At 40.9% G+C, this 9,812-nt stretch overlaps 1 long non-coding RNA gene across 1 annotated transcript; it reads right to left on the bottom strand.

The window, feature by feature from the left end:
- Nucleotides 1-219: 219 nt before the first annotated feature.
- LOC130919487 (uncharacterized) lies at nt 220-9,627 on the bottom strand. Its single transcript, XR_009063969.1, has 4 exons — nt 9,069-9,627; nt 5,189-5,288; nt 823-894; nt 220-727 (listed from the first exon to the last, which is right to left on the bottom strand). It is a non-coding gene; the product is annotated as an uncharacterized LOC130919487 (long non-coding RNA).
- Between the last annotated feature and the right edge of the window lie 185 nt (nt 9,628-9,812).

Genomic DNA, 9,812 nt, shown 5'->3' with positions numbered 1-9,812 from the left:
ATATTTCGGGCATGTCGTCGGATATACAAACAAATAGCGACTTAAATTTTACATCGAAAGTTGAAAAGATCGTGTGTCGTAGCAATCGTATGTCGAGGTACCACTGTATTGCAATTACAGTGTGAGGCTTCACACCGACCTGTTGGAGGGGAAAAAGTCAACAGTAAAAACGACAATTTTCCATTCACTGCCTTTTTCAGGAATTTAAGGATAGTGCTCTTATCAATCAGTGGGAAAAAAACAAAATACAGTAATTCTATTATCCGCCCCCCTTCTATTAAGACAAATCGTATGGGGGAAATTGTCCGGGTTTCCCCCCAAAGCACTTGGGATCTAACATGTGATGCGAACCCAGGACAAAATAGAAGTCATTATGACTAATTAGCTGTTGCCCCTTAAAGCAGCAGGGACTACTTGCTGCTGGGGGTCTGCGTGTGTTAGTGAAGTACCCCTGACAGTCACAATGCTAATGCTGGGAGACAAGAGCGGGTACAGAGGGGGTTTATCGTGGTGGGGGCTGATGAGGTTGAGTTGAATTTTAAATGAACTGAACTGTCCACTTTCTTCTAAAGAATGTTTCCAGCAAATAAGGGAGGAAGTAATCCTGGGGAATAAATTGGAAGGTTGGCGTCTTTGGAAGATGGAAGTGAGTGGGGCTGCATGTGATGAAAGTAGTGCCTTCATTTCCCGCCACATGGGCATTCTTCAAGCTCGCCCAAGCGAAACCCTGACAAACACACACATACAGGCAGACTGATGATTGAATAAACTTCACGTTTGGCCCAAATCAGCTGCATCATCAAACACCTGAAGTCTGCTTACTGCCTGATTTGCAAGCCTCATCTCCATCTCATTTGTCCGTCATCATGCTTCTTCGGTTACAACATACTTTCACTGCACACAGATCAAAACAGATAAGACACATGCACATAGTTTTACCACCCTGGCAGGCTAGTCTGTCTTTTTCCGTGAAGGTATATTAGTTGAATCGTCTAGATTCACGTTCTCTTTTCATCCCACCGTTGTTTGTGGTCTAACTGTTGTTTCTGTCTGAAGTTCCCGGTGACGCACTGAGGCAACATTTCCAGTAAACTTTATTAACAAACTTGGCGTTTGTCACTGTGATTGCGCAGAAACTACTAAATCAATTTCCACACAACATTGGTCAAGGAAAAAAACATCAAAGGATAGGGTTCGAACACCGATGCGGTCAAAACAATGATTTGTGCACAATTTTTTTTTTTTTTTTTAAATGCTTGATTAAGGGGTAATACTTCATGAATTAAAGTGCGTACGTCAGGAGAAAAAAAAGGCTTTAATAGCATTATTATGTGAATTAGAATCATATTTTGAGACGATTCGACTATATACAACAACAGCAAAGCGCAGATAACGAGAAATTAGTATTTTAATCTGCCGGTCAGCCACGCCTACAATTATAGGGCTCTAGCGTCCCCAACAGGTGGATGACGTGGGCTCGTCAATTTTACTATTCAGCCCATTGAGGGGGAATTATTCAGAACGAGGAAAATGCCACGAAGAGAGCCGCAAAATTTCATTGTTTCAGTCTCTCTACTCCAATTTTTACATGATATTCTTTTTATTCTTTTTTTATTCTTTTTATTTTAAGTATTTTTCCCCAATAGCTAAATATATGGAGGAGCCAGTTGAGGTGGCTCGGGCATCTGGTTCAGATGCCTCCTGGACGCCTCCCTGGAGAGGTGTTCCGGGCATGTCCCACCGGCGGGAGGCCCTGGGGACGACCCAGGACACGCTGGAGAGACTATGTCACTCGGCTGGCCTATGAATGCCTTGGAATCCCGCCGGAGGAGCTGGCTGAAGTAGCTGGGGAGAGTGAAGTCTGGGCTTCCCTCCTAAAGCTGCTGCCCCCGCGACCCTAGCCCGGACTAGGCGGAAGATAATGGATGGACGGATGGAGCTAAATAAATGGCATGGTCACGGCAAATAACAGTCTTGTGCTAATATGAAATAATAAAAATGCATTTATTCAGGACGATGGCAAAATTACTCCATAATGGTAAAAACTGTCAACTTCACCTTTACTGTCGCACCTCCCGAATGATATTTTATGCCACCTAAATCGGGCTTATGTCATTTCGCTTCCCCGGCTTCGGAGAATGTAAACAAACCAAGCAGCGTGAGAGCTAGCCGACATGCTAACCCGAACCAAGTGATGTTTCAAAGTCTTTGAAGAGGAAAATCACACATAACTAGTTCGAATCATTTCACATGACGACTGGGTTGTCGATTGTCTTCGCCGATTGGCAACCCGCCCGGCGGCGAACAGTTTAGAGCTCGACGTTCCCCTGCTGAGGGCAGAGGGCTTGTTTGCGGGGAAGCAGCCGGACAATGACCGCCGGACAAACTGGCCAACATCAGAGGAGCGTGTAGCTGCCAAATGGTTAACACGAATATGGCAAAATAATGCTTTACTACACGGCGAAGTCGTAAACAGCGAGAGACTCATAAGATGCGGCTGCAGTTGTTATGCAGCTAACATGGCAATATGTGTAGGAGGAGAGCTTTTTACATGCCCATCCATGATCAAACGTAAGTAGTCCTTTATTTAAAGAAAATTTGTAGTGTTTACTTTTTAATCGCTGATTAAAAATTCGCAGCTATTTTTAACAAAAAGTTGCAATTTCTGATCGGTTGGAAAATTTGACAGAACACCGGGCTCATGAAGAGGGCAATAAGCCAAGTATAGTGCTCTCCCGGCGGGGGGATGTACCGCCGGTCATCAGCCAAGGGCACAAGGAGCATGTCAGCCACAAAATGCAAGGCACCTACATATTAAAATGATCCCAGTATTTGACATAATACAAAACACGATGTTTACTCACTTCCTCGTAAGTCCCACGGTAGTAGGGCTTGTTTTGGCCAATATCCACCGGTGAATGAGAACCTTTTGAAACCCCAAAAAGGCGCACACACCTCTCCCTCGTACAGCAAGATTTTTCTGCAGCTGTTTGGCTGGCGTGATGCGAAAAATAAACAAATTAATCCGCAAAATCACTTGAATCTTTAGTCCTTCTCATACAACAGTACGGCTGTATAGTGAAGAGGACTCCTCCCGTACACGTCACAGCGCTCTCTTCCTCAATGCAAGACCGAAGCCAGAAGTCTGTCATTTTATAGCGCGGGATTCAAAAAATTGAATAAACATATCGATCGCTTCTTCACACATCCAGGTGGTCCATTTCATTCAGGAGCAGAAAATACGTGTATTATGAAATAAATATGCTTTTTCGTGTCACAGGCACTTTAACGCACCTCAAACTATAGGAAAAGGAGGAAGACTCTTTTCAGCTCGCTGTAGCACACGGCATGGGCTCTTAAGCCATGCTTCGATGAACCTATGAGACCTGACCTTAAAATAATTAACAAAAAAAACATCTGAAGAGTGTGAGCCTGCTAGAAGAGCATTAGCTAATACAATAATTTTCCCTTCTCCTCTATTAAATACTTGCACCTGACTTTTCCAATACTGTTGTCTTTACAGAAGGACTCTCGAGTCATTAATATCAATCCCCCACCACCATTTTTATAACTGTTTCCAGTCCTGAAATACTCATCCATTGATCTGTTCGATACTCTTTATGGTTTTCCAGGTGTGGGGAACTGGTGATTACACCAGCTGACGTTAACTTTGAAGTTGGACAGTCATTATTATTATTATTATTTTTTCTTTCAAAACATTTTTTTCATAACCTTAGATACCATTTTACCAGGTTTGCACAATAATTTGCTGTAAAATGCCCAGAAAGAATTTTTGAATAAGCTACTTTACTTATTCTTTTTCAGGCATTTCTGCAGACGCGCGGTTAGTATTTATTACCAGTATGTTATATCTAATTTAAATACTATTGGCCATCAGTGTTGTGTGTGCGTGTCGTAACTTTTGACACATCGCAGAGACATGGACTAAGCATGTGCCGGTATGATATTCTGCCGGTATGATAACCTTAAGCCAAAATATCACCATTTCACAGTATCACGGTTTGCAATTACAGCTGTAAAATGTGTTTATTTGAGATATCTGGGATAAAAAAAAAAAAAATATATATATATATATATATATATATATATATATATATGGAGAGAGAGAGAGAGAGAGAGAGAGAGAGAGAGAGAGAGAGAGAGAGAGAGAGAGAGAGAGAACAGTATTTTAATTTTTCAAAACATATTAGCAAATTGGAACATAAGTATAATGTTAAGTTAAAAATATATTCTAAATGACCTTAAAACATGTGCAGTCCTTTAGGTGAGCCTAAACCCACAGCCACAGCTCAAAATTATTACTATTGGAAGAAAAATAGTTGAATTATTTTCCATTAAAAGCACGTGTATAAGAATCGCATCATGTTTACATTATACATACACTCTCTTTCTCAACACAGACAGTTGCCAGAGAAAAGAAAACAGCACGTTTTACCACCGCTAGACACCTTAAACACATTGGAGTTAACACTCATAGCTGGTGGGAAACCTTCATGACAGTGCTTACTCACTTTAATTTTGTACGAATGTGAAATCATATTGGAGGTATTGCCTCCTCGGCAGCCACCCTCCGTGAAGATGTTTTACATGTCGGTTGGCCTTCCTCCTCTAAGCCGTGGCCGTCGGTAACTTTTCTGTAGTCGCAATATTCCCATACCTCCGATTTCGTTTCCTTCGATGCAGGGAAAAAACTTCAGGAGTTTCACCTCTTCCAGCCATCGTGTAGCACAGATGACTCACTGACACTGAGCAAAAACTGGTGGGGGAGGGTTGAGCCTTGCAGCTGCAAGCTAGGAATTTATCCATGCATTTTTGGGGCATAAAAAATAGCTAATACCTTCGGGACGGTATGACAGAAAATTTTTGCGGTTTTGAAACCTTGACGTTTTTATACCTTGAAACCTGTAATCGGCACATTTTTACACCCCATATTAGGCGAGGAGGAAAAACAAGGAGAACAGGTACTGTGAGCAATTTCAGAACGTTTGCAGAACGATTTAATTTGAAAAAAATAATTGCAGTCAAATAATAATTAAAAAAAATACACAGGTAACACACTTCAACCAGGTCACACTCCTATTTGAATCTATTTTATGCATGAAACAGTTTAAAATAAAGGAAATTGCACTTTTGTGCCTCTTTAACCAAAACAAAACTGGTCTCTTACTTGTTTGGCCTTCTCAGTTGAATAATTACTGGATGCTTTATGTGCTGGACCAGAGTCAGTCATGGGGAAGGGTTGGAGGTTGGGCATCTTTTCACACATCCTGCAGATAAACAGAACAAACAAACCTCTGCTCTTTATCATTGAAATCTAAAACCCTCTGATTTCACGTCTTGGAGTTGGAGTGAGGCAATGTCGAAACGTAGCGATGACCACCTGTTCTCATTTTGTCCTTGTGCTCGCTTTTGTCATGGCTGTCTTTCAAACCATTAAAGACCGAGGGCAAAACATTACCTATATAATTTTACCCTCCCAGCCCCATATACTGTGTGAGCCATTACTCTTTCACTGGGCTACTTATGTGTCTGTCTTGATGTGAGGGGAAATTAAAGGAGGTCTTACAGTTGCAGGATGTCACGGTGCGTCTGAATGATATGGGGTAAGTATTTTTATGGAAACAAAAGCAGAGATTCACGAGGGGCTCTGCATTTAAATGATCCGGCCGACGGAAGCAGTTAGTGAAGAAGTTTAGGATTTTAACAAGCGACATTGAAAGAAACCTTCTTATACATATAGATCCCACCAACCGGCTATAAAAAGGTCTTTCCTTTTATAGGGTAACATGGTTACGTTTTACTGCTCTGCGGTGCTGAGGCAACGAGAGAGCGAAGACACTTCTTTTGTTGGTGACACGGTTGCAGCAGACAATGACAGAGGCGTGAGGGGAACAGGAATGCCCTTACAGTAGAAGCTCTCGGAAGTCAGAGTTGAGAGTGCGTCTGTCTGACGCTTTGTCCTCATGTCAGTGTGTGTCCATTTTGGTGACAGATAGGACTGTGGGAAAAGTGCCCTTACAAACGGCACCTATTGTCTCGCCGCCATTTATTCGCAGTGTGGCTCATTCTGCCGATAAGTGATGGAGAGAAGCGTAGATGAAACAAATTCAATTCTCTGCAGCATTGTGGCTCGCCGACATGAATCACTTCTGATTAGCCTCAAGTAGGCATGGCCGAGCCGTCAATTAAGCTAGACGGTCTCACGCAAGCAAAACCGGAGACTCGGTTTTCACGACAGAGGCATTCACACATCTCTGACGGACTTTCGCAATTATCACGCAGGCAGCCGTAATGATTTTTGACTATCATTAATGCAGGGAGCGAAACACTCCCGGCATGCGAGGGCTCTCCATAAAATATGTTAATCAAATCGGGCCCCTGGGGGCTCCTCAAAGGGAGCTTTAACACAAATTGAATATCACTGATGGCTTCAGAGGAGGGGTCACTCTCAAAGAGGGAGGCCCTAACCCTGTTAGTCACACAGGTCGCCGCTCAATGATGCCGCATATTTCCAGTCACTGTCAATTACTTTGACATCGTGTGTGGAGGGTCAGGCACAGGCGCGGCATTGGGGAACCGAGCAAGACCGCTCAGCAACTTCTAGTGTGTAAGAAAAGATGCCACACGCTTATCACAATTATGTCTACTGGATGACTTCAAGACACACAATTTAGTCTCTTTTTATACACTCCCCTAACAGATTTTTAAGCATTTTATGGGTTTCTTCAGTACACCTGCAAGTCCAAGTTGTGTAGTTTCATGTTGTGTCGCAAAATGCAATACAGCATTGAAGTCTAGTGGAAGAAATACAGCATAAAGAGGAGGAAGGGGCAGGAAAGGTCCTCAACTAAAATTCAGTTTTTATTGTCATTCCTACAGAAAGTTGCGGTGATTTGCTTGTTTGTGATGCTATGTCTTCTTTTAAAGTAGCAGTTGTTTGAGGGTTGTAACATCTATGCTAATTTCGACTAGCCTGTTTACACTACATTAGCATTAAGCTAGCAGATATCTCTCCATGAAATTGATATGGTTATGTTGAACATTTTTGTTACGTTGAGATTCTCTTGCATCTTCTCTGAATAACTATAAGGCGCACCTGACTATAAGTCGCCACCCACCAAATTTGACACAAAAACGACATTTGTTCACAGATAAGCCGCACTGGACTATAAGCCACAGCTATCCTCTTTGTATTATGGGATATTTACACCAAAAGATATTAACTGCTAACATTTTATTTGACAGGGGCATCATAAGACTGTCATAAGACCAAATGAACCACCATGACGCTTTGAACCAATAGGCTGCAAAGCTTCATTGCTTCAAGAAGCTTCATTTAGCCATCACTGGAGAAGACAGTCAACCTCTGCTGCCCCCTGCTGTCAACACTTTTGTCATCCAACATGTCTCCTAGCAAGCATTGCAGCACCACAGATGTAAATAACAATCAAAATTCATGCTCTGTGCCAATTTTTTTTTCAGTTACTCTTCCAGTTGTTTCACTAATTGCTAGCTGTGGTATTTGGTAACACTTTATTTGACAGTAGCGCCATAAGACTGTCATAATTATGACATGACAATGTCATGAGCATTAATGAATTCTTATAACAGATGTAATTTAGTGTCTTTCGGCAAATTATCTCACTTTAACCCTTTAACATCTAAGCCTATTTTGGCCAAATTTGCATGCCTTTGATGTTGCCTTTATATTTCAAAGAAAAAATTGTTCACAATGGCCAAGTTGGGTCCCTTTTTTCAGGACACCTTGAACTTCATTTCCAAACTGTTGTTTTCTTCACTGACCAATTATAATCCACATTTTGGACCCAAAAAGACAAAAAAATCCCAAAATCTTTTTTTCAAAATTTGTAATGTTGATGTCCCACTGACAACCAAACATGCTCGACCAACCGTTTTGAAGCTTGATAATATTTATTGAACTTGTTAGGATAAACATTCAATAGAAAAAAATAAGATTGAATAGTTTTATGTTTGACAATTCAACACAACCAGCAGGTATGGTCATAGGCGTTTTTGGCCTTTACACATACTATGGTCAAAACAGGTTATATACAGTGCAAAATAGTGAGAAAAAAAATTATTTATATCATCTAACACAAAAAGGGTTAGGAGGATATGTCTTTGTGAAGTTAGGTATTGTACCCATCACCTTATCAAAAGTATACACGCACATGCAATGCAAGCTTCTCGAACACACATCTATATAACAATTGAAAAGATAATACAGAAGAAAAAAATATATACGTATAACATTGAAAAAAAGCATTTTCAAAAATATTGACAAGTAGTTCAGTTCAATTCAAAATTTCAGGCATGCGAGCCAGTATAAAGTTTTTTTTTGCGCACTCAATAAAGCTTCTTCTTGAACAGGTCACACACAACGTCACACAGCCAACTCTTACGCCGTTTGCGCTCGCTCAATCCAACCGGCCTTTGCTTGCTTCGCATGCCTCCCTTTCCTTAGTTGGCGCCTCGATCGACAATTTATTAAAAATGTTCACATTCGGTTCATCCTTCTTGACATCACAACGGCTCTTGGGATATGTAGTCTTTTGTGCTGCTTTCAGTTTTGAAAAAGGACAAAAAATTATGGGAATATGGAGATAGACACATGTTCCATGTAGCGTTTTAATGCATATTTATGAATGCAATAAAACGATAAAACTCAAATGACATTATCTCCCGTTTTACTTGGTTGATCGACTTCAAATAAAAACTGGTGTGGACATCAACTTCCACACTTTCAAATGAGACTAACCAGTGGCACGTGGGTGACGTAATCACAGCGTGACGAAGTTTCAAAGACGATATGCATAAACGCGTCACTGCCGACCAGTGTTGTTAATAACGGCGTTACAATATAACGGCGTTACTAACGGCGTTATTTTTTTCAGAAATGAGTAATCTAATTAATTACTTTTCTCATCTTGGCAACGCCGTTACCGTTACTGAGGCGGGAAAGGCGTGCGTTACTATGCGTTACTAAGTTGGTTAAATAAAAAAAAGTCTGAGAGAAACGGACTCACGGGGACGAGAGCAGAGCAGGAGTGGGGAAGACGGCGCCGTTGCAACCGCGATGCTAGATGGCTCCAATAATACCTGACTGCAGCCATAGCCGACAAACTACGCCCACATGAAACGGTAGATATCATATTATAGAACTAGATGCAAATGACAGACACTGCTGCATTGCCAACATGTTTTAAGGACTACATGCGTTTGTAAACAGCCGCCATCTTAAAGCAGTAGACCTCTCAGGAAGGCCCTGATGTAGAGATCCTTCCTAGCGAACCTAAGTAAATTTTTTAAATCTAAAATGCTCCTAAATCGGCAAAATCTTAACTTAAATCTATCTTTAAATGATGAAACAGTTTTAAAACTTACACATGTTTAAAGTAGACAGAAGGGAACTAATGCAATAACGGGAGAAATTTTAACAACTTTAACGATTGATTCACAACTTTAAATGACTTCCACACATAGCAAAGGTTACTAGCTAGTTATCGCAATACCCTTGTGTCTAGTTAAGTGGAGGGTAAAGAATTGGGCTTGGGCCAATTGTCCCCCAAACCCTTTAAGCTTCACATTGTGTGACCTGCTTTTTTTTTTTTTTTTTTTTTTTTTTTTTTTGAGGAAAAAAAAATATCACTAGTTACTTTGCCAAGTAACTAATTACTCTTACATTCAGGTAACTGAGTTACTAACGCAATTACTTTTTGGGAGAAGTAATTTGTAACTGTAATTAATTACTTTTTTAAAGTAAAATTAAC

This window comes from Corythoichthys intestinalis, chromosome 7, assembly GCF_030265065.1.
Source record: "Corythoichthys intestinalis isolate RoL2023-P3 chromosome 7, ASM3026506v1, whole genome shotgun sequence".
Lineage (NCBI taxonomy): Eukaryota > Metazoa > Chordata > Actinopteri > Syngnathiformes > Syngnathidae > Corythoichthys > Corythoichthys intestinalis.
This window is presented reverse-complemented; position numbering and strand designations above follow the sequence as displayed.